Here is a 24,325-nt window from a genome sequence, read left to right as displayed (position 1 = left end):
TACAGTGCTGTGAGAATTCCAAAAAGAGAAAAAGACATTCCTTCTGGAGCTATAAAGAGTTTGGAATTTGATATGAGATAGATAAAACCTTAGGAAAGGTAGATGAGAAACCATTTTAGGAAGAGAAACCAGCAAAAACCAAGGCAGGACAGCAGACACTCAAAGGTATGAATTTTGGAAACAGCAATGAGGAGTCAAAATTGCTTTGACAAGAGGAACTCCAATTTCTCTTTCAGACTTGAAACTTGTTTTTATCTTGAGGCTTCATTTATAAATTAGATGCAATGCTATATTCCTTATAAAGTTGTGAAAATTAAATAAGATAGTGTTTGCATACTATCTGGTTCATAGTAAATGCTCTGCAAACCACAGCAATCCATTAAGGGATTTTTAGAGAAGGCGATTGTCATTGAGCAATCTTTTTGTTTTCCTAAGCACAAATCCTTTCTTGAAATAAAAAGAAAGCCAAAGATAGTTCCCAATGTTAAACTTCTTTTAAAAATATTTATTCAGGATCTTGGCCAGGTGGCTCAGTTGGTTGGAGTATTGTCTCACACACCAAAAGGTTAGGGTTTAATCGCTGGTCAGTGGGCAAATGGGAGGCAACCAATTGGTGTTTCTCTCACGTCAATGTTTCTCTCTCTCCCTTCCCTTCTTCTCTCTCTAAAATCATTAAACACATCCTTGGGTGAGGACTTAAATATATACATTTAATTTAAGGATTAGTGTAGTAATAGTTGATCCTACATAAAAAAGGCTAATAAATATCATGCCCAAAGACTTTAAAGAATGAAACTTCAATACTATTAATATGGTGAACTTTGATTATGTAACAATCAGTACTTAAAGTGAGAAAGGATATGGTAAGAACGATGTATTTTATTCAATTAAATAATAATTGAAGACGTGAGATAATACTTTCATCAAGTATTCATGAACTCAAATTTTGAAATCATAGTTTATATTTACGGTTATTTAGCCCAAACCCCTCATTTTCCAGTGAAAAACCTGAGGAGCATGTACATTAAGACAATGCTGTCTAAATGTCACTGAAGAACAGTAGCATTTTTTGGCAAATCTTCACTGGCCCATGGAAAAAATAAAAATATTTTAATGCTTGAGCTTTTATGAAGCTAAATTTATTTATTTAATATTTCTATAATATTATTTTATGTTAAAATGTTCACATTAAACAAAGTAATAGTGAGGTAAGTGATAGGGTTTTTTACTATTCTTATTGAGCAACATAAAAATTACCAGTCACTTTCTTGTTACCTCATTCCATTTTAAAAACACTTAGTAGTCCATGAAATCAAACATCTGGGGACCACTGAGTTAAGCAACTTGAGAAAGAATTTTCTAGACTAGTTAGCATTTAGGCTGGAGTAATAACATGTTTGATATTACCTCTTAATTTAGCACTTTCTCCAATACACCTCAAAGTAATTTTTAACAATAATTAGATCAATCTAAAAAAAGAATTTAATTTATAAGATTGAGGAATATATATCCAGTCATCCTATGTTCTCTCATAATTACTTTTTTAGGCATTCTCTTTCTTAACAAGCTTTTCCCAAGTTGAGGAGAGAATAAGAAGACTAATTTAAAAATTTCAAGTGTATCAATATTCTACCTGATAGATATTCTTAGACTATTTTCTAGGGTAAGCATTAAATGTAAAGAACCCCCCCAAAAAAGTAGTTATTTCTGTATTTCATTTATCCCTTTACCTCTGTGTGACCTATGTTATAAGTCATGGGTGTTTTGGGGCAAATATATATTTCATGGAAATAGATTGTGACTATGTTTACATATATGTAATAAGGATGTACGTGCATTATATTGTATATCCTATATAATTTATACTTTATTGTACCATGTGCATTATACATTTTATTGATTTATATAATGTTACATATGCAATATGTAACATATATAAAGTATTCTGTATATATAATATGTAACATAGTATACATCCAGAATAAGTAATAAATACTTTCCCCCCAAATTTAACTCATCAGTTAATATAAAACATATTTTGTGAAGAAATACTGTTATTACCAATGATTCCATTCTCAGGCTGACTAACAAAAAGCCATTTTCAATCCATAATGCAAGTGGGTCACACCATTGACGGTTCTGGTCCTAAGGAAAGAGAGGCATTATTTTTTAGAGGAAGACATGGTTAAATGTATGTACCCAGGGTCTTCAGAAGTCAAGAAAAACAGAATAGGAATTTTTAGACTTTGAATTTCAAATTTTAGCATACATGGTGTACATGTTTATACATAAATCTATGTTATTCTCTATGAAGCACACTATTAGCCGTTTGTTCTTTTTAGCACAATCATGGAGCTCCTTGTGGAATGTGCTAATCAGGCTGAGGTATGAATTGGGAAATCTGCATTTGAGCAGGAGTGACTCAGTATGCCCCTTCTTATGAAAGACAGAAGATGCAGTCACTACTTCACACTCAAGAGTAATGTTCCCACTTGACAGAGCTCACATTCTGATGGAGTCCTACAGTAGTTTTCTTGACACCCCTGACTTTTCCCTTTAGCCTTTCCATCAGCACAGGCTCACAGTCAATGACTATGTTGCTACCTCTCTTAGATGACAGAAGTACTGCTTCCTCCCTCCCCCAAAACAATAGATGTAGCCTCATGCTTTTCTGATTCCCTGAGAGTCAGTCAATGAGTCCCTTATTCTTCAGGGTAGGTTGTCAGTCCTTCTCCTTCATTCCTGGTTCTGCTGCTTCACACCCCATAGGGTTGGGGCTGGGGTGTGTGATGCAGAATGGAGAGGAAATGAGACATTACAACGATGCCACAGGAATGAAAATGATTATAAGAGACTGCTATGAACAAACACATACCACCAAATTGGATAACCTAGAAGAAATATACAACCTACCAAGACTGAATTGTGAAGAAATAGAAAATCGGGCTGCTACATTTCCTCTGTAACTCAATGCTAATAGAATGACTTTCTTCTTTCTAGGTTTGAATGACATTATAAATGTGCATTCAGTTACCTTAAACTTCAGTGGGTTCCTAGTATTAGGAAAATGTTTTGTTTCAATCAGTGTTAAAATTAGTCATGAAGTAATCTAGGAATATTTCTTGAAAATGAAAGAATGGTTAATTTACGGTATAAAAATATATAAATAAAAATATGATCTTTTACAGAAAATGAAATTTAATCAAATGTAATCAAAAGCACCTTTTCAAATTTTGCATAAAACAGGTGCCAGTAGGAACACTGAATCAACTTTCATTTTGAAATTTTCAAGGTGTATTTTAATTTTATTAATATGAAATTTAAACAGCTAGAAGAGTCATAGACAAGAGAGGTTTCTGGTAAGAAAAAGCTTTGAACACAGATGAACTCTGTGTATACAAAAAGAAAATGCTTTCACAGTCATACAGATCTAAGGAAAATTGAGATGGGTTGACCAAGTTTTCTACTTTGTAACAAAGTATCAAACTTGCTGAGTGTCAGGTTTATTCTCCTGTTCTACAAATCCCAGGTCGCTAAAGAGGGATTCAGTTGAAAGGTTTTAGTCCTGGTACTAGTGTGCTTATCAGCTTCATTAGTACTTTATGTTAGTGTTATTTGAGGATCCTATTCCTTACCAATGTCAGAGGTCTGCTCTATACGAGACAAAGGAGTTGTCTCTCAGGAACCTGGAAATGAGAAAAGAGATAGCTTTCTGAGACTTAGATGAGGCCCCAGCCTAGTAGATTGCAAGTCCACTGTAACCTATAAGTTTGCATAACAAGGAGTGAACCACTTTAATGAAAACATAGAAAATCAAGAATTATATAAGCAAACATTGGTCATGCCTAAACAAATGTTGTCTGGGGAGACTCACCTGCCAACCTGATGTCTGATTTCACTCGTGTGGAAACATGCATTGGACCCATGTTTTAAAAAAATTAACTCATGTTAAAATCACGTGTAAGGCTTGTTAAAATACAGGGTTCTGGGGCCTGCCACCAGAGTTCCTGGTTCAGGGGAACTGGATTGAGGCTGGAGAACTTACATTTCAACCATTTTCCTGGGGGTGCCGATGTCCTTTGTCCTAGAACTGCACTTAAAACTGTAGCATTAAACTAGTCAAACCTGCTGCTATTAAACATTTAAACCCACTCATTCATTCCTTGTTCCCAACGAACCTGAAGAATATATCTTGCCCCTGAGGAAGAAATACTAAACAGGTCAATGTACATCTTCACTCAGCATTTACCTTTAGCATTGTAAGTTGATAATGTGTTTTCCTGGGAGCAAGTACATATGTAAGTTTTATTTGGCCTTGATTTATATAATTTATTGCATAAAATTCTTTCAGTAAAAAAATTAAAATTTGAATAAAATCTTTGGTATGAAAATGAGTGTTTTTCTAAAAAATAAATCACTACAAATACCATAAACATCATAACAGCCAGAAAATGAATGGTGTAGCTTCTACACTGTACTCCTGGTAACTTGTCCTTCTGCACCAGCCACACCCTGCTGCACTGAGCGCCATAGCTCATGGTCACAGGTTCCTGCATGTTCGTGATGAAGCCATGTGAGTCAATGCAGGTGGTGGTTAGTCTAGCACGAGAAGTTATGCCTACTCGGATGGCCAGCATTAACAATATAAAAGTGACAATAAGCCACGAAATATAATCCACTCTATCCAAACCAAATATATCCATAACTTAGCTCTACCTTAACATGACCCCCAAAATGTCTGGACAACCTAATGCCACTGGGAAAATTTAAATGGAAGATAGAGTAGTCTTATCTAATTGCAAGTGAAATAGCTTATTTTCACCAATTTTAGTAAAACATGTGATCCTGTGAACTCATTGAAAGACTCCCTCCCATGGTCTCTTAGAAGGGCCCAGGTTACTTAGGGATCCTGAAGCTTGAGCTGGGTTAGAATCACAGCAAGTCCATGGGGAAGAAGAGAAGAAAGATCAGAATGTGATCGGATCTGGACCCCCCGGGATCCCAGTGGCTGGGTCTGAGAACTGAAGGTTAGAGAGTAACCAGTGTGGATTTGAAAAATAAAGCCAAGTTTGCAGCCCATCAGTAGCCTACCATGCATCATCAAGCACCACATGCTGGATCTGTAGAAATTCCACCAGACTTTGACATTTGTAACAGAGACATGTTCCAGTTTCCCCCCATTCTTCCACATCTCTGTCTTCTCCACGGTATGGGTTTGAGGAAGTGATAGGGAGAAGGATGACGTCACCAAGACGATGAACGGTAGCTTCTGAAAGTGACCTCCAGGGCAGTAAGAAGTTCAGAGGAAGAGCAAATATGGTGGAGTGGACAGCTTGGGTCTGGATTTCTCCCCTTCATTAGCTGTGAGACCTTGGATGTAGTATCAATCCCTCTGTGACGGAGTTTACACAACTGTAACGCCCTGGCTGGTGTGGCTCAGTGGATTGAGCGCGGACCTGCGAACCAGAGAATCGTGGTTCGATTCCCAGTCAGGGCACATGCTGGGGTTGCAGGCCAGTTCCCTGCAGGTCAGTTCCCAGCAGGGGACGCATGAAAGGCAACCATACATTGATGTTTCTCTCCCTCTCTCCTTCCCTTCCCCTCTAAAGATAAATAAATAAAATCTTTAAAAAAAAACAGGAATAATAATAGAACCTCCCTTATGGATTTGCCATAAGGAGTAAATGAGTTAATACTTGGAGCAAATTGAAGAGTGCCTGGCACATGGTAAGGACTCAATAAGAGTTTGCTGTTATTATTTGGAAAGTAAAAGGCATTTTAAAATGTGATTTCCAGGCAGTAGCAGAGATTGTTGGATTTATTTCCACTCTCCTCTTTTAATAGTAAAATTAGCATCCTTCCAAGTCCAGTTCCTGGGTAACTGCTGTTGCTATTCTAGGCCATCTGTGATCTTCAATAGCACCAAGCTTGGCGTTCGTTTCCAGTCCACAGATACATCGACTCACAACTCTTAGTGATCTGTTGTCTGTTTATTTGCAGAATTGGTCACAATTTGGTCTTTTTGTATAAACTGTCTACATTAGCTCCTAAAACTCTTGCAATCCTCTACTGGGGCACAAGCATTTGGATGGGTGTGATAACACCACATTTTCTCTCCATTATAAGCCCTAAAAATAGGGTGCAACTGACTAACGCTTTCAGCCTTCACAGCAAGATTTGGTTTGTCAGGAAATGGTGTGGGAGTTGTTCTCATATGCAATGAAGGTGCAAAGTGCAAAACAAAAATAACAAGAGCTTAACAACCCTTCTCTATGTACGTTATTTACAAAGGCCACAATCTGGTGTTCCAGGAGGAGCTTTAGGGAGCTTGGAAGACCCTTCTGGAATGGGAAAAGATGCCAATATGGGTTACACAAAAGGGAACATGGAATGAAGAAACACTTGATTTCATTTGTTAGCTCTGCCCTCTTCATCAGTATTCACTCAAGCATCAACAGGACATTGAGTTTAGTTAAACTTGGAAGAACTTTTCAGTAATATAATGCTTAAAAACATATGGAGGAACTTCTATACCAATGCTGCTTTCCTTTTTGTAAGAAAAATCCCCCCATTCTCGCTAGTGGGTGGCTGCTTTTCTTTCAGCTGTCTTATTTTCTGATATGAAAGAAGACATGCTGCATTAGTGAATTTTAATTGCATTTTCACTTTCTGTGCTTTCATAATGTTTAGTAACAAATATTTTACAAACATTGAGACACTTCAGAGTTATTATTCCTCCCCTCAATAGAAATGCTAAATATTGTCAGAAGGCAGGATAAAAACAGTTGCCTTCATTAATATCACTATGATAAAAGGGGAGAAAAAAACCAGGATGTTCAGCACATTTTTTTATTCCAGCTCTAATAAACATCACATTCTTGATTAGGCTAAAAAATCTCAGATGCACATGGTTAAATAATTTTGCTGAAATTTCTTCCAATTAAAGAAAAATTGTGTTGCTGAGGTTGCTGTTACTCTTTCCATTACCAGCTTAGAAAGAATTCTTACACATCTCAATACATTGGGGTTGTATTCTTTGTTTTCATGCCAATAAAATATTGTCACAATTGCTTTGTTTAGACAGAAAAGACCTAGAATAGCTTTGCTTTATCACAGCTTTCAAGGTACTTCTGGAGTTAATAGACTCACAAATGAAATAACCAGAGAGTTACTTTCTCTGGTTATTTTTTGCATTTTTAGTTACTTTCTCATCAAAAGTTTTTCAGTTATACAGTGTAAAAAACTTTCTCTTAGTACTTAAAAATCAGAGAGAGAAAAACACACACCATTCTATTTGACGAGTAAAGAAGATGATGGATTAAAGCAGATGCAGAGTGTTTGCAGTTATATAAGACTATTAGGGACCCTGTTTGTTCTGGTTCTTGTAATTTGTCCATGTCCTGCTTTATATAACTCAATCCATTGTGAGCCAAACATGAAATAAGCGAATACAGTATTCCATATTTCACTTTGTCAGCAAATTAAAAAAAGTGTAGAACAAACACAATAGTCATCATGGTTCTTGAATAGAGAACGAAGCATTTTTCAAATCCCAGGGACCTGTAGAAAACAGAAGGTTAAGGATATTTTTTAACAATGAGCAGATGTGTTTGTTACTGTTGATGGACAAGCTTATCCATTTACTTCAATTAATAACAAAAGTGAGCACATCCATACATAAGCTTGTCTTGATGCCTTGGTTTTTTTCCCCCAATTTGACAGGTAATAGTGGGGCTGGGAAACTGTCACAACCATTTAGTCCTGCCTCATTGGCTTTAACTAGCTTGATGAGAATGGGAATGCATCTTGCTAAGATTCCTTATGAGTCATAAGAATGTTACATTTGTTGACTCTTACAGAGGATTTAAAATCTGACAATTAATAGCTTAAAATAAAATTCTTTCATAGGTTATTCATCTGGGCACTAAGTAAAAACAAGTTAAAATATTTACGAACAGTACAAAAATGTGCAAACTTTCTTTGGGAACCTGTCTTTTCATATTGACTCACAAGTGAAACCAATGATGTTTGACAAAGAAAGGCCATTTCATCAGATGGCTGAGCTACTAACCCTTCCCATGTTCGAAAAGGTTTTTTTCCACAATCTAACAGATTTCATCAAAGAAGTGCTCGTGATTTTTAAAAGCTCATGATTTTACAAATTTTAGCATATGAGAGCAAATCATGCTTCCAGCAAACTTGACAGTGAATATCAAAAAGTAATATCAGTAAATCTCTTTAGTGCTCATTGACTCAGTAAATAAATGCTTTCCTTTTAACGGTGAAGCTTGAATGATTAACACCTCTATGAGAGGGGAGGGGGAAATGGGCAATTTCCTTTTAGAGAAAAAATGAACGTCCATTTGTACCATTCCAGTGGCAATGGAGTTAGTGTAGGTGGCAGCCTCACCCACCCTGTAGCGGCGGGACATATCTCTGAGAACACGCGGAGTGTACGGACAAGCCACATGCTTCTTCAAGGAAAAAAAACATCATCACACTCATGTCTATATCTCTACTGTACCTAACATAACCCTTCTCACACATAAGGAACTCAGCAATTCTTTTCTTCAAGCACCATTCTTCTAAACCACTCCCCACCATACAGCAAAACGAGGGTCTTGATAATAGATGCATACGACTTAAGGTTTGCAGGAGGCTTGGAGGATATTCTTATGTAGCTCTCCCCACGACTGCTTTGCTCACCACTGTGCAGTCTCTGCTTCATTTTGTGCATTATTGCCTCTGAGAGGCCCTCCCTAACACCCTGAGTACCCCCAAAATAAATCATATGCTCTCTCTTCTCCTCAAACATAGTAGTTGTACATAAATTTAGTATAGCACTTATTTTTTTATTTTTTAACAATTTTTGTTTGTCTCTGCAGCTGCATTTAAGATCTGCAGATACCTTTTTTCTTATTTATCATTAATCATCTGATTCCAAAAGCAGGTATATTTCTAGTTCTGAGTAAATGCTCACTAAACATTCAAATTGCATTGAATTGTTGATACCAATCTAAATCTTTGGACAATCCTGACACAGTAGGACTACCATTTAATAACAAAGAGAAAAGACAAAATAGAGTAAAAACAAGTGTTATGGGTTGAATTGTGTCCCTCCCCCCAAAGGAAAAACATATATTGAAGTCCTAATCCCTAGTACCTCATAATGTGACCATATTTGAATATGGAGGCTTTACAGAAGTAATCAAGTTACAATGAAGTCATTGGGGCGGGCTCTAGTCCAATATGGCTGGTGTCCTAGGGGAAAATAGGAAGGGAAAATTTGGACACAGTCAAATATAGAGGGAAGATCATGCAAAGACCCATGAGGAATACGGCCATATCCAAAACAAGGAGAGAGGCCTGGAGCAGGTTCTTCCATCACATCCATTGGAAGAAACCAATACTGTCAAAAGCTGGATCTGTGACTTCTAGACTCCAAAACTGCGATACAATAAATTGCTGTTGTTTAAACTACTCAGCTGGGGAAACTTTGTTAGAGACAGTCCTAGAGAACTAATACTGTTATCCAATTTCCTTCGCCCATTAAAAAGAAAAGCTAGACAAAAAGTAATTTGTAAAGGTGTTGTGGTGTTGGTGGTGAATGTAGATAATATGACTCATACATGACCTCTACAAAATATCATAAAATAGAGAAGCTTTCATTTTTCCCTTCTATAGAAAAACATTATCTTCAGGCTATTACTATCCTGCACCAACTCAGTGTTCAAATGCTTTGTATAATATGAAAATGGATCTTCACATAGGATGGGAAATTACATTTGCTATAATCAATCAGCCTGCTCTGAAAAATAGATTATTAAAAATGTCTTCATTTGATTACCTGGGTAAAAATGTAAATGGAAAATAACAATTCTAAATGTAGTGTAAGTATTGATAATGTGATGACTAGAGGAACTGAATTCACTCCTAACATTAATAAATTTTTAAGTTTTATTAATACCTACACTAATACAGTTTTGTTATATTAACCATAATTTACTTAGGCTTATCAACACAATACTATGGATTAAATGCAAGGGGCTGCCATTTCCTGAAATGAAAATAGAAACAAAGAGAGGTATCTTCACTGAGGTAGCATATGAAGTCGGGGTGAGGCAAACAAAGTACACAAAAAGCTTGTTGTAAAATTAAAGAAAGTGAGAATATACTTGAAAGTGCAAGATTAATCTTTGATCAGTTATAGTTTTGCTTTGCAAGGTTTTAACTTAAATCCAGCTTCATAGAGTTGAACTATGCTTCTTTCAGAAAAAATATCCAGCCCCCATTTTAAGGAAAAATTGCCAGAATAAGAAAATATCAGGGACACAATAGAATTCTTGGCTATAAGCTCATACAAATCTACAATTATAAACTGAAAGAATCACTAGTAACCGGATCATACTTCACTAAAAGAAAATGTTTACATCACCAGATAGAGAGCTAATATGCCAATAGTGCTGTTCAGTAAATCACCACAGTTATTTTATTACTGCTACATGAGACATTGCTCAACAAATATAAATTAGAAAAATTAAAGGTCATTAAGAAAGACCTCTTTGAATGGCTATAATAGTCAGAGATTCACAATAAAAAATTAAGACATTCAGCTAATAAAAAAGTAAAATTAATAAACATGGTGCTACCTAGCTTTCTGTCTCCAAAAACACATCTTACCAATTCAGCAAATAATTATTAACTATTAAATTATGTTGGTATTGTTTGGTCATGTGTTGTGTTTGTATACATATGTAAACATACTACATAAACTCTTATGCTGAAATCAATATAAATTCTTATTTGTATTTCTTAACATAAACGCACTTTTCCTAAATATAAAGATTATTTCAAACCACTTTTTTATATTTCAGAAATCAATTTAAATCTATTTTGTATGAGTAAATAGTGAATGATTCTTATTTCTCATAATTTAAGTTTAGCTAAGAGATAAAGAACCACAACAAAATAATTTGAAAAGAGTATGCAGCCTGTTCATTATCATTAACAGTGTCCTTTAAGACTTTTCCAGATCTGTCTCAAGTGATTTTTCTTGCCCATGTCTCCATGTGTATAAAGATGATAATAATACTACCCTACAATGATTGTAGATTAAACTAATGGCAGCTGCTGTCATTAAATAGTAACTTAGGGCTCAACAAGATATCATCAATGTTTATTTTCTCTCTTTCTTTTTTTTGTCACATCTATCTCTCTACAACATCTCAGCATTGGATCGATCCAAACATTGCCACTTCTTCACTCCTGTACCCGGACTGACGGACATATATACCATATGCAATGTATGCAGGAGTCTCTGACGTAAGCCTCCATATTGCCAGAAAAATCTTTCTATATGTAAATCCTTTATCAATGACCTCTCCTCTGTTCCTATGGTTTTCCAAGCCTCTGCCTGTCTTCTCAAAACTATCCTTTTCCCTATCCCTCCACATTCAAAACATGATCTTTCTACTCCACAAAAAAAAAATCAAGTTAATTTCTTGACCCAGTATCTACAAGTAAACAGACATCTGTATGCATTTTCTCTCTGTGTCAAGGGCCTCAGAGACTAACTCACCTTAGACCTGATGACTTTGTGAAGGGTTTAGAGGGCTTGGGAAAGGTGTTATCCTCATGGTTCCACTTTATAGTAGTGAAATGATACAGATTTATTTAAATAAACACAGGGAGGTGTTACATAGGGTGAGCCCAGGAGAAGCCAGGCACAAGTTTCCAGCTGTCTCTTTCCAGTGCAGTCACACAGGGACCTCTTAATTCTACCAGTGATGATATGTGACAATGCAAGAAAAGTATGGTCAGGCAGGGAAGCTTACCTGAGCTTTGGTGTCCAGAGTTTGGGGCATGAGTCAGTCACACAAGCGTGCAACATGTGTGTGCCCTAGCTCAATCACTCAGGCACCTGCCCCTCCCCTCCAAGAGCAAAAGCAGGTGTCTGCAGAAATCATATTGTCACAATAAACGTATCGCCTCAAACTGGTACAGCATAACCCAAGTCCTGAGGTATACAAAAATGATCTTCTCAGGCAGAGTATTCTAAGATCTCAGAGGTTATCTTGTAGGAGCTGGCCAAGGGTCAGCGCCAAAACGGGCCTTCATTTTGAAAGTGCACAGTTTGAGTAGGTCTGCTAAGTTACCCTTTCTTTCCAATCTTCCTTATCTCTTGTTTCAACTCCTCAGACGTCACTTCGATGTTTAAGTATAATATTTCTGTGCCTTGGAATCCTACTCTCTTATATCTACTCCTATATTTTATTCTATTATTCTTTCCTCTCTTCTTTCAAACTCTTTCATCTGCATCTTAAACATTTCAAGTCTAAATATGTTTAAGATGTAGATGGAAGACTGTACTAGGAATAAAAGTTAATGGAAAAATATGATACAAATAAAGTATATTGAAAAAAGTAAAATAATAATTGTACACTTCCAATTCTGTCAAGAAAGAATGATGATATTCTCTTCAAGTAAGGTGGAAGTAAGGATACAGGGGAAGATACAACATGCAATGCTAATTTTTAAATTAAAAAATTCTCACACATGGATATGTTTATTGATTTTAGAGACAGAGAAAGAGAGAGAGAGATCGGTGTGGGAGAGAAGCATTCATTGGTTGCCAACAGAATGTGCTGAGACCAGGGATCAAACCCAACACCTTGGTCTGTGCCCTGACTGGGAATTGAACCTGCAACTTTTCAGTTTACAGAATGATGTTCCAACAAATTGAGCACCTGGCTAAGTCCAAAGCTATTTTTTTAAAGCAGGAGTAGTTGTAAGACTAAACATGCAATTGCCATATGACCCAGTAATTTCATTCTGGCATATTCATCCCAAAGACATAAAAACTTAGTTTAACAAAAACAAATATGTACGTGGATGTTTATAGCAGCTTAATTTGTAATAGGCAAAAAATGAAAATAATGCAGATATAGATGAATGATTGTACAAACTGTGGTATAGTCAGACAAAAAATATTAATCAGCAGTAAAAACAATGAACTATTTAGATACCTAACAACTTGTGAATCTCCACAGTTATGCTGAGTGAATAAAAAGCCAATCCAAAAAGAACTCATACTCCATGGTACTATTTATATTACAGTTTTGAAATGACAAATTTATAGAAATAGGTAACAGACTAGTGGTGGGCATGGGTGACAGTATAGAAAGTAGGAGTGTCTGTTAAAGGACAACAGTATCAACCTGTGTTGTAATGGACTGTTTTACACCTTGACTATGTAACAATCCTGGTTGTAATAGTAAACTACAGGTTTCAAAGAAATTTCCATTGGAGGAGCTGGGTAAAGAGTACACAGGTTATTTTTCATTTGTTACAATTACAAGGGAATGTACAATTTTCTTAAATAAAACATTTAGTTAAAATTAATGATTGTAAATATCTCCCTCTAGATGCTGTACATTTATGGTTTCTATTTCTTCCATGTCCATTTGTCCTCCATGACCTGGAGCCATAGTTCTCAAACTGTTTACCCCACTAACTCATTGACAATACTCACACTGATATCACCAGCCACCTCTACATTGCCAAATCAAAAACACTCATTTGTCCTCACAGTCCTGGACTCTACTTCATCATTGATCATGCCCAATGAAAAATTCTTATCTACTGATTTCCATGACATTCTATATATATTTTTTCCTATGTACTCCTCTTTAAGTTTTAGCACTCCCCAGGGTCCCATTCTCTTCGTTCTGATTTCCACAACCTCTCTCAGCAGTCCACAACATTTTTGGCACCAGGAACCGGTTTCCTGGAATACAATTTTTCCACAGAGGTGGGAGGGATGTGCAGGATGGAGCTCAGGCAGTAATGCAAGTGTTGGGGAGCAGGATGAAGCTTTGCTCGCTAGCCCACCGCTTACCTCCTACTGTGCAGCCTGGTTCCTAACAAGCCACAGTGTGGCTCAAAGCTTGGGGACTACTGCTCTGTGTGATTTGTGAATGACTTTACCTACACTCATGACTTAAACTACTCTTGCCAGATTGGTTAATCTAAAATTCAAGTATTTTCCACAAATCTAGCGAGCGGCCTAACAGACATTTCCACTTCTGTCTTCTGCATCTCGACTGCAACATACTTCACCTAACCTTATCCCGTTTTTATATTTCAAACTGCCATCCAGTTCTTAAATCCAGTCATTGCTGCCTAAGAAACCCAGGGTCTGTAACTACTCCATTTCATTTCTGCCCACCTAATTGCAATCCACACAGTCCATGTATTCTGACTTGCTGGTACCTCTAGAATACGTGTCTTCCTTTCCGTCACCACTACTGCCGTCTTTGTTCTAGCTCTCAGAGTATGTTTCCTGGATCATTTAATAGCCTCTTAAATAACTGCCCTGGCACAAATAGGGGTTTTCTCAAGTATTTTCTCAAGGCTACAAATGATTGTACAGAAACACAAATTTGTTCACATCATATCATTGTCTTAACCATTTCAATAATTTCCTTTTGTTTCAAAATAAATTTTTTACTCCTTAGCTCATATCCTCACTCAATTTCCTGTTATACTTTATTTGGCTTGTGAAATGACTGGCTGCTGAGTCCTCCTACTGCTTTAGGTTTACAATGCTGGCCTCCTGATAATGAATTCCCTGTACCAGGCTTGGGGTCCACTGTGCTACTATAAATAGAGAACCTTGCACTGTTTCTTGGCCCATACCAGACAGTTGTGTGTAAGAAGGTTAAGACCTGAGAGCTTCAATGCAACTCCCTGGACAACAGCTCTCTACAGGCTTCTCCCATGCCTCAGTAGCCCATGGGTCCCGCCTCAGCACTCTCAAATCACGTCTTTAACATTATGGAATTACTCATCCGTTAATGGAGGGTGTTAGTCTATAGATCTTTAAGAACATTCTTGTCTCAATATAGTATAGTTATACATAATGGTGGCAGGAAGTAAATATGTAATGAAACAGGTAACATACTTTCTTTCAATACTGAATTGTTATTGCCTCCATGTCTTCCTGGCATCATTCACATATGCATAAGCACACACACTTATACATGCATACTTACATATAATTTTATCTACTTGGAAGTCTATGATCATTTGTGATTATTTTATAAATGATAATTGCTAAATATAAACCATCAGGTATTTTTTTCATTAAAATTAACTGCATTTGGAAGAACTAAGAAAGAATTTTACCTTAAAGATTGGTCTGGCTTTTTTTTAATTTAATTATTTCTTCTTTAGTTCCAGATTCTTATTTATGTAAACTTAAAAATAACATGTTATTTTTGCAAAATCTGTTTTCTATTTGCACTATTTCCCATATCCAGAGATGGGCAAAAGTAGGTTTACCGTTGTAATACATATAAGTAATACAATAATTCATCAATAATAATATATAAGAATAAATTATGTGTTTTGTGTACTCACAAGTGTAAACCTACTTTTGCCCACCTCTATGTAATTATATCTGAATTGGTGTTTTATTTTACCCACTAAAACACAGGTAGAAAAAATGCCAATTACCTAAATGTATTTTTATATTTCTCTAATAAATTTTAATGTAGAAATAAACTTTAAAAGCACATATTTTTTCAAAACAAATTTGATAATTTAAAATATATATATAATCAAAAAATCAGTTTGTAATGAACGTGAGTATATTAAAAAACAGCACATTTTCATTTTCCTATAAAGGGATTCAGCACATGCTGCTGTATTTATTGAAATTTATGAAATGTGACCTAAATCTTAAATAAGGTTATTATTTCTAAGAATGTTATTTTCATAAAATAATAGTGTGCTTCTTTCTTTGGAGTTCATTGGTAATTTATATTCTATAGAAAATTGAAGGCGTTAGAGCTAAAGAAATATTTTAACTTTGATATTATACAATTTTAATAAAAGTGTGGCTAATAATAGTGTAAGAGGAAAATCAGTAGAAAATAAAATGAAAACATTTTTACAAATATATTTTGAAATACTCCCACCCAAGGTAATGCAATAGCAAAATACGTATTAATGCTGTGGCAGAGATAAAAGAGGCTAAAGACAGGGCAATAAAAACTCACAGTTTCACAAGGCTTAACCATTACCAAATTAAATCAGACTTACTCACTTCAGGAGACTTCCTAATGCTAAGTACCAGTTTTAAGAATGTAAAAGGCAAAGGAATTTAACATTTAGTCATGCATTTAATTTCCCATTCATGACCATAGTTTTTATTATTTGAAAGGTAGGTAGGTAGGTAAGAGATTAAAAAAAAGAAGTGGAAAAGAAAATATTGAGAGATATGTCCCTATAGGAAAAAAACTGACTTTCTAGGAAATAAGCCTAAGAATTAGTGGGAAGCAATAAAAAAAAAGATTCTGGAGCCCTGCCGAAGTTGCTATGGTTCTGGAAATCAAAAGATTATTAAAGGGTAACCAGTATTGCTCATCTTTAGCTTCTTCTTCTCTTTTTCTGATTTTCTCTAGAACTTTGCCTTGCAATTTACTAAGACCAGCACGGAGCATTAAATACTTGGTAAAACCAGATATTGGTTGTACAAATGTAAGCTGACATGTTCCCTATAGTTGCCTTGACTGCCAAGATATAAGAGCTCTAAACTATATTGAACTTGTTTTATCATTATCAAAAGTTACCTTTTAGACATTTTGCTGTATTGACATCTGAACTTCAGATGAGGCTTTTTTTGAAGGGGATGTTTGGGTTCAGTGAATGATGGTGAGGTGTCAGGTGTAAGTGAAGCCATAGTTACTGCACACAGAAAGCAGCTCCACAGTTCTCCTCTTCCCAAATCTTCCAGGTTGTAGATCTTAAAGACTGAACAGAAACAGAAAGAGCTAAATCTATATCTATAAGCAGATAGAGGATGAGTTCAAGGCCAATTATCAATAAATCATCTATGTTTTCAAAATGATGCAGTAAAATCCCTTTCCTTTGGAGACATTTAAAAGTAAGAGAGATCCTCATTGGTTAACAATAGATCAGGTTTGAATGCAAAGTTATAGATTGATCAATTACGATTCCTTCACTATTAAGATATATCCGGGGCCAAGAATTACTACTGCACATTAAAGACACATACCCATATTTGCATAGTAGACATTAGAGTCCGTAATCAAACCTCCAAAAATACCTGGCATGGGACAGGCAGAGCTTTTTCACCTCATGAGTACATTATCCAAAAGTCTTAGCTTCTAAAAATGTTACAGGCATATACTAACTTTCTAGCTTTGAAGACTAATGAATAAATCTTGGCAGAGGACTTTTGAAACTGCAGATTGTAAAAGTAAATAAAACAGAGGGTACTGACTAGAATTTTTATTAATACATAAATTGAAATATTATTCATTTTTTTTAATCACAAAATAACCAAACAATAGCTACAGTCATCAAAACAAGTACACGCAAATGAAAAATAAGTATTGAAACACAGACATTAAAATCTCATAGAAGTTGGCTCTGGACAATATTAGGCAAATAAACTTCAGAACCTAGAAGAAATAGATGATGGTATAGAAAAATAAAGTTTATTAATTGACATTAGTACAAATAGAAAATTTAAACAGATCAATGTACATTGAGGAAATAATAAAAATTACCAAAGAAATACCTAACACCCACTCTGAAGTAAATTTAAAGTAAAACAAAAAGTAGACCCTGATGATTAGACAGGAGAATTCTGATAATCATTCATAGAAAGACAACCCCAATATTTAAATTTTTCCAGATCATGGGAAAAACAAGGGAAGTTTCCAAATTCTGTTTATGAAGCAAGCATAACATTGATTTTAAAAGACAGTTAAGTATAGCATAAAATGGATAACCATACCCCAATTTTACTCATGAACGTTAAAGTAAAAATCCTATATAAAAATTAGGAAAGCACAGATTAAAAAATAACCCTGTGGGATTTAGTCCAGAAGTCCAAAGGTGATTTAATATTATAAAAGAAATAACCAATTTACAATATTAAAAAGTTCAAAATTAAAAAAAAGAAGTTCAAATTTTTCTTAGAGAAATGGCTGATACCAGGGCTGGGGCCAAGAACATGCAAAGTGAAGCACAGCAGAAAATAGTCAAAGGTTAGAGACACATCAGAAGGGTATAGGAGAGGGCTTGTTCCAACATCCACTGGCCAAATTTAGAACAATATGTGGAGCAAAATAATGATAGGGATGTATTTGAGCATATTGAATAAAAACAAATCCATGAGTTCACAGTGATATTCATAGGATGCGTATTTGAGTGTTGAGAAAAAGGATGAATCTTTTTTATACCGAAGAATCTCAGATAATAAATACAAAAAGGATAATAGGGCCAAAGGAGAACCAATTTGCAACGTACATTGTAAATGTTTTAGGAGAGGGTTACTGACAAATGCTTAAAACGTAGGGTGAAAGATTGTGGGAACAGGGTATTCACACTATCTCAATGTAACCCTCCACATTACCTATTTATTACAAAGAAAAAACTTGCCATTGCAATGGAAACATCTGACATTCATCACCTTAAGCAAATTGATAAGATTTAACCTCATCAATAATGGGACAAGCCACTATTTTGTTTGCAATGGGAAGTGTGCATTGTTGCCTGGGCAGTATCTTCAGCACTGTGCTTGGCTCCAAGTGGCCCAGGATAGATGAAGAAGGGTAGGAAGGACAAGGAAATAACAAACTCCCTGCAAAGATTGCACTCAGCTTCTCTCTCGAGAAAAAACAGATTAAAATGAGAAAGCATGGTTAATCTAAGAATTAGAAACTTGCATGGGCCAGGAGTAACTCAGAAGAACTCCTCCAGGTTATGGCACTTGAGCATTTATTATGAATAGATTAATGGCTAACTCGCCTAAGAGATGAAATTATTACCTTATCCAGCATCTAGACTCATGTGGAACTTGTGTTTCTGCTCCGCAGTCACCTGTCCAGCCTGTAAAAAAACAGAGGATTTTTTAATCTTCTTACTAACAGGCAATGGGAGGAGTTCTCTGTCAACCTGAACTAATTGGGGGGAAAGTCTCTGTTATAATGTTTAAATAAGACAACATATAAAGAGCCTAGATACCACCTAGAAAAGGAAGAAACAGTATTTCTTTCCTCTAATGAGTGTAGATATTTTTTCTTGTCAATATTTGATCTCATTTTTAAGAACTATCTTACTTCCTTTTAGAATTACTTCAGGATGAACTGAGTAAATAAAAATAACTCTTCTGTGGACAAGTCAGTCATTTCAGAAAGAAATTTCTTGTTAATGCATTTGTGGAATTATCTTACTCTTCACTGAGGATAAGATGAGGATAAATTCATCTCTCTTGTTCCTTTTCTTTCCCTGGTACAGAAATAGTTAAAAAAAAGAAATATAGAGAAGCAGAAATAGAAAGAAACTCACATGTCTTTTCTAGAATCTTTGCCTGTGACTATGCTGACCTGGATGCCAATAACAAGTTGCTGTTTTTCCCTGTGTTTCCATAGTATTTTGTGTGTGGTCCTGTTATAGCATGTATTTTCATTGTCTTGTAATTACTTGTTTACAAGCTGGCTTTACTGCTATCCTATACTTTTCCTGAGGGCAGAAAGCATGACTCATTTATGGTTTATGCTGGCACCCAGCATGAGGGCTGGGATAGGGTAGTGATAACCGTCCATAGAGAAGACATCAACTTCCTTTCTCCCTTCTTTCTGCCTCTTCCCAGTTTCTGCCTCTCCTCTTTCTCTGCTTCTGATTTATTTATGTCTTCACTGACCTATGAGGCCACTGTTATTAAGGATAGGTCTATCTTTTATATGATTTTTTCTTTTCAATTTCTTATGACTGTATAGAAGAAATGGTTCATAATGGTCTGCTGTATATTTGCCAAGTATGTCACCTTTAAAAATTTACTACTACACACAAAGGGTCTCGATCATTAATGACTGAGGTTCTTTGTCAGGAGATGAAATAAATTGTGCTCTCTAGGTCTGTGATATTAGTAAGTTACACACAGAGAACTATAAGACCTATTTAAGGTTGAGTCATTGAAATTTGATTATTAACTTTAAAGACATAATATTCCATGACTTCCAAATGCTCATCTAAATATTTGATTTCTTTTGGTCGTTTTGAAAGGCAAGTTATATATCCCCAAAGTATCAGATATACATAAACCTTTAGGTGAACTTTCTGAACTCTTACCAAGAAGTGAGTTTGAGAGAATTATTTGCTGGGAAATAGAGACAATGCAAAATGTACTTATTTGGTGAAGAGTATGATCAAAACACATTAGTTAAATTGATATTTCTGTACCATTTATTCTCATACAAAATTATGCAGGCTTCATTTTCTTTCTTTAAAAGTTAGAAAATGATAAATCTAAATCATTTTTTTCTGGAATCTTTCTCAAAATATTATTACATATCATTGGTTTTTTTTTCTTTTAGAGCTAAGACATAGAGAACATGTGGAAGCCTGACAACACTCACAAAGAGTTTCTAAAACATTTTGCTTTCTAAAACATTTATAGGTTTTTTTACACAAAGATACATTTGGAAAATTGTAATTCTTCTACAATGCCCTACTTTCTTCTCTGCTGTATCTTAAAATTCTATCATTTTTATAGATCAAAAGATTGGTGTTCAGAAAGTTTTAAGATTTTCAGAACAGTATAAAACACAATGTGGAGTTCATTTCTATGAGGCAAATAGTTTTAATTGCTGAACTAGAGGTTTTAATGACAATGTCTACAAAACTTTTATATTTCTGAGATGTACTCTCGAAAGCATCATTCAATTCCCGTCAGGACTGAAAGCCCAATTCTATCATATTTCTGCAAATGGGACCACTGCTTTCTATGAGTAATATAATCACTAATCTTCACTCGTACTAACTTTGCAACCAAATTAACCTTTTTAGACTTGTCCAGTTAAATATTTCTAACCGCTCAGAGCAAAATATTACTTCCACATGCCAAAAATAGCATGCGCTAGATTGCTGCAGCTTCAGATCTACTACATATTAAGCTTAAGAGCAACTTACATAATGAAAAAAATTTACATGTATCACAAAATGCCAACACTTTACTCTTACTCTATCTAAAATTTCATTCTCTATATATTTAATCATCCTAGAGAAAAAATTACATATTTACACATACTGGTATAAAATTACATGTCCCTATAACATATATAATAAACCATAGAACTTTGCCATATATTAGTGGATGAGATCATTATATTACCTAGTCAATTCACTTTCAAAAGAAGGTGGGGATGGCTGGGGTGTGGGGGGAGTGGCGGAGGTAAATGCAGACAAGTGTACTTGAACAACAATAAAATAATTTTAAAAATAAGGTGTCTACATTTTAAAACAAGTGACTTGCAACTAGCAAAAATACATTATCAAAAGCTGCCTTTAATATCCTTGTCTACTGGGGCTCTGTTATGTGGCATGCAAAGGAGGCCGAAAGGATATGACCACTTCTCTCCAGAAAGCTGACAGTCTACATAAGACAAAGCTGGTGTGAACAATCCTGAGAGTTAAATCACATGTGTCCTACCTATTGCCATGAACTAAGCAGTACCATAAAGCTCATACCACCTGAAAGTACCATCCCAGCCTCTGAAAATTTAATTGTGGGTGAAGGCATTGTGCCAAAAGGTAAATATTTGGTAAATGTTTACCAAAAGGTAAATATTATAATGATCATGTTTCCTTGTGTACAAATAAAGGAGGAAAAGGCATAAAGAGGTGAAGGGTACCAGAATATGCCACCCCTAAAATATGTCTCTTTGGCATATGGATTATTTTTAAGCTGAAGACCATTGAGAGAGGAAAGACTCTAAAAACAGGCCACAGGGCTTTCTTTTGTAAAGAAAATTTACATTCATAGAAGAAATTTCCAAGTGTAGAGATGTCTCCATCTCCTCTACCACAACAGAACTCTTGCCAGGGGAGAAAGCACCAACTTAAATTCTCATAACAAACCTAACCCTGTTTACTGTAGGTTTCCTGGTCACCTTCTTGTGACTTGACTCCCTCTTCCAAAAACCTAAAACCCTTTTCTTTTCCTTTAGCCTAAGCAGAAATATATATCCAAGTTTTAATCATGTGTTTGAGTTACTCATCTAGTATTCCCATTTGCAAGGGAGATGCACATGCAAATAAACTTCTAGCTCTTTCTTCTTGTTCTTGTTCTTCCCCTCCTCCTCCTCTCTCTCTTCCTCCTATTCCTTTTTTCTTTTCCACTTTCTCTTATTAATCTGTCTTGGCCAGTCTCACTGACAGAGACCTGACCGAAAAATCCAAAATACATGAAATAAAAAAATTTTTACCTCCCCTATAAAATCCAGTACCTTGGTTTGTGTTTACTGAATAGAAAATCTATCAGCAGATAGCTTGGTCAGATAAAGAAGATAAACTAGATGGTTACATGGAGTCAGAATGGGTTTCCCTACCTATAGACCTAGGACCCTGAAAGGCATCAAATCATTACAAAACCTCTTCAAATCTGAACATGAACTACATTGTCTGTACCTGATAAATGATAGAGATTCACATGTATTTTTATGGAGATAATATGTGTTTAACAAAACAATTTTAGGTATAATAACACCAAATTTACAGAATCTTTTAAGTTTTATGTATTTTTAAGAGTCAGAGTCTTGTGCTGCTGAGCTCTACTGTTTGGTCGCAGTATCTTTGACAGGTGTCAGGAAAATGGCCACACACTTCCTAGTACACAAGAAGATCTGGCTCCACAAGGCCAAATATGAAAATGCAGAAAGGAAATTCTATGAGCAGATGAATTGGCCTGTGGCTGGCTCTTAGTGCCAGGAAAAGAGTACAAGTGTGATCTTCCAGGACATTGCCAGAACCAGAGAGAACATCTAGAAATCCCTGGCAGGAAGCTCAGACCCTGGGGTCTCCAGTAGGCTCAGAAGAGACCACAGTGAACTCATTGTCTTCCCAATCACCAGCCTGGAGGTGGAGAACCAGAGCCTGCAAGGCATGGTGAGGGAGCTGCAGCAGGCCATCTCTAAGCTGGAGGCCAAAGTAAGTGTGCTGGAGAAGAGCATGCCCACCCACTGGGCCACAGCCCCACAGGCCCAGCACATGTCTCCCACGCACCAAGTGGATGAAGCTCCCCACAAAGAAGGCGGCCACTGCCACAGGGGATGATGAGGATGATGAAAATGATGACATCAACCTGTTTGGCCCTGATGAGGAGGATGAAAAGGAGACCGTCAAGCAGCAGGAGGTACAGGTGTGGTGGTAGGCTGAGAAGAAGGCCAAGAAGCCTGTGTTGGTGGCCAAGTCCTCCGTCCTCCTGGGTGGCAAGCCCAGGAATGGTGAGATGGACCATGGCCCAGCTGGAGGCCTGAGTATGCTCTGTCCAGCTGGGCAGGCTGACCTGGGTTGAGAGAGGGCCTCTAAGTTGGTGCTGGTGGGTTATGGTGTGCACAAACTACAGATTCAGTGTGTGGTGGAGGACAACAAGGTGGGGACCGACCTTCTGGGAGAGATCACCAAGTTCAAGGAGGATGTGCAAAATGTGGACACTCCTGCTTTCAACAAGATCTAAGCCCTAACACTAGGTGTACAGGAATCCCTGCCACTAGTAAAGACTGAGAAAGCCTGAGATTCAAACAAAACAAATCAATGAGTCACTGCTGGTGGAGAGATTCAGAATAGGCCTCTCCATGGGGTGCTACTTTGACACTGAGATAGTTTTGAGCTGAAGGTAACTGAAACCCTGCAGGTTAATAAGAAACTTTTGCCTCTGCCTTAAATAATTTAAATTTGGGGGCTTTCCCATAGGGACTTATTACCAGAAAAAAAAACTTTATAAACTAACCATATAGGACAAACTTTCAATTACTGAACATCTACTCTTTCTATAATCCTGCACATGATCTTCCTCTGATCTAAAGCCCTTTGGCATCTCACCATACCCTCAGCTCGATTTCCATCTCTGATTCTTTCATGTATGTATATAATTAAACTTGGTTATTTTCACTTGTCAATCTGTCCCATGCTCATGTGATTATTAGACCTGCTGAAAGAACCCAGAAGGGTATATGGAAATTTCTTCCAACCTCAACAGTAGAAACAAATATACTTTTATGTGAATATATAGTGAAGTGTTGAGGTAAAAGAGAAATCCTCATTCTCACAAATGTTAGGAAGTCATGATCTAGTGTAAACTACCTAAGACAAAATTTTCCCAGGCTGATCTGTTGAAAAAATATATGAGATCTGATAATAAATAGTCAAAACTGCTGAGGTCTGCTATAGACGGGCAGAAAATGACTTTTTTTGCATTGCTCTCTACCCACTTAGAGCAGCAATTTTCAAC

General features: G+C 36.1%; 1 pseudogene; it reads left to right on the top strand.

The window, feature by feature from the left end:
• Positions 1-22,659: 22,659 nt before the first annotated feature.
• LOC119064935 (elongation factor 1-delta-like) lies at positions 22,660-23,551 on the top strand (annotated as a pseudogene).
• Positions 23,552-24,325: the final 774 nt, after the last annotated feature.

Source organism: Artibeus jamaicensis, unplaced genomic scaffold (genome assembly GCF_021234435.1).
Source record: "Artibeus jamaicensis isolate MK-2021 breed Jamaican fruit bat unplaced genomic scaffold, CSHL_Jam_final scaffold_916, whole genome shotgun sequence".
In the NCBI taxonomy this organism is placed as follows: domain Eukaryota; kingdom Metazoa; phylum Chordata; class Mammalia; order Chiroptera; family Phyllostomidae; genus Artibeus; species Artibeus jamaicensis.
Note: the sequence above shows the minus strand (reverse complement) of the source record. Positions and strands in the feature narration are given on the sequence as shown.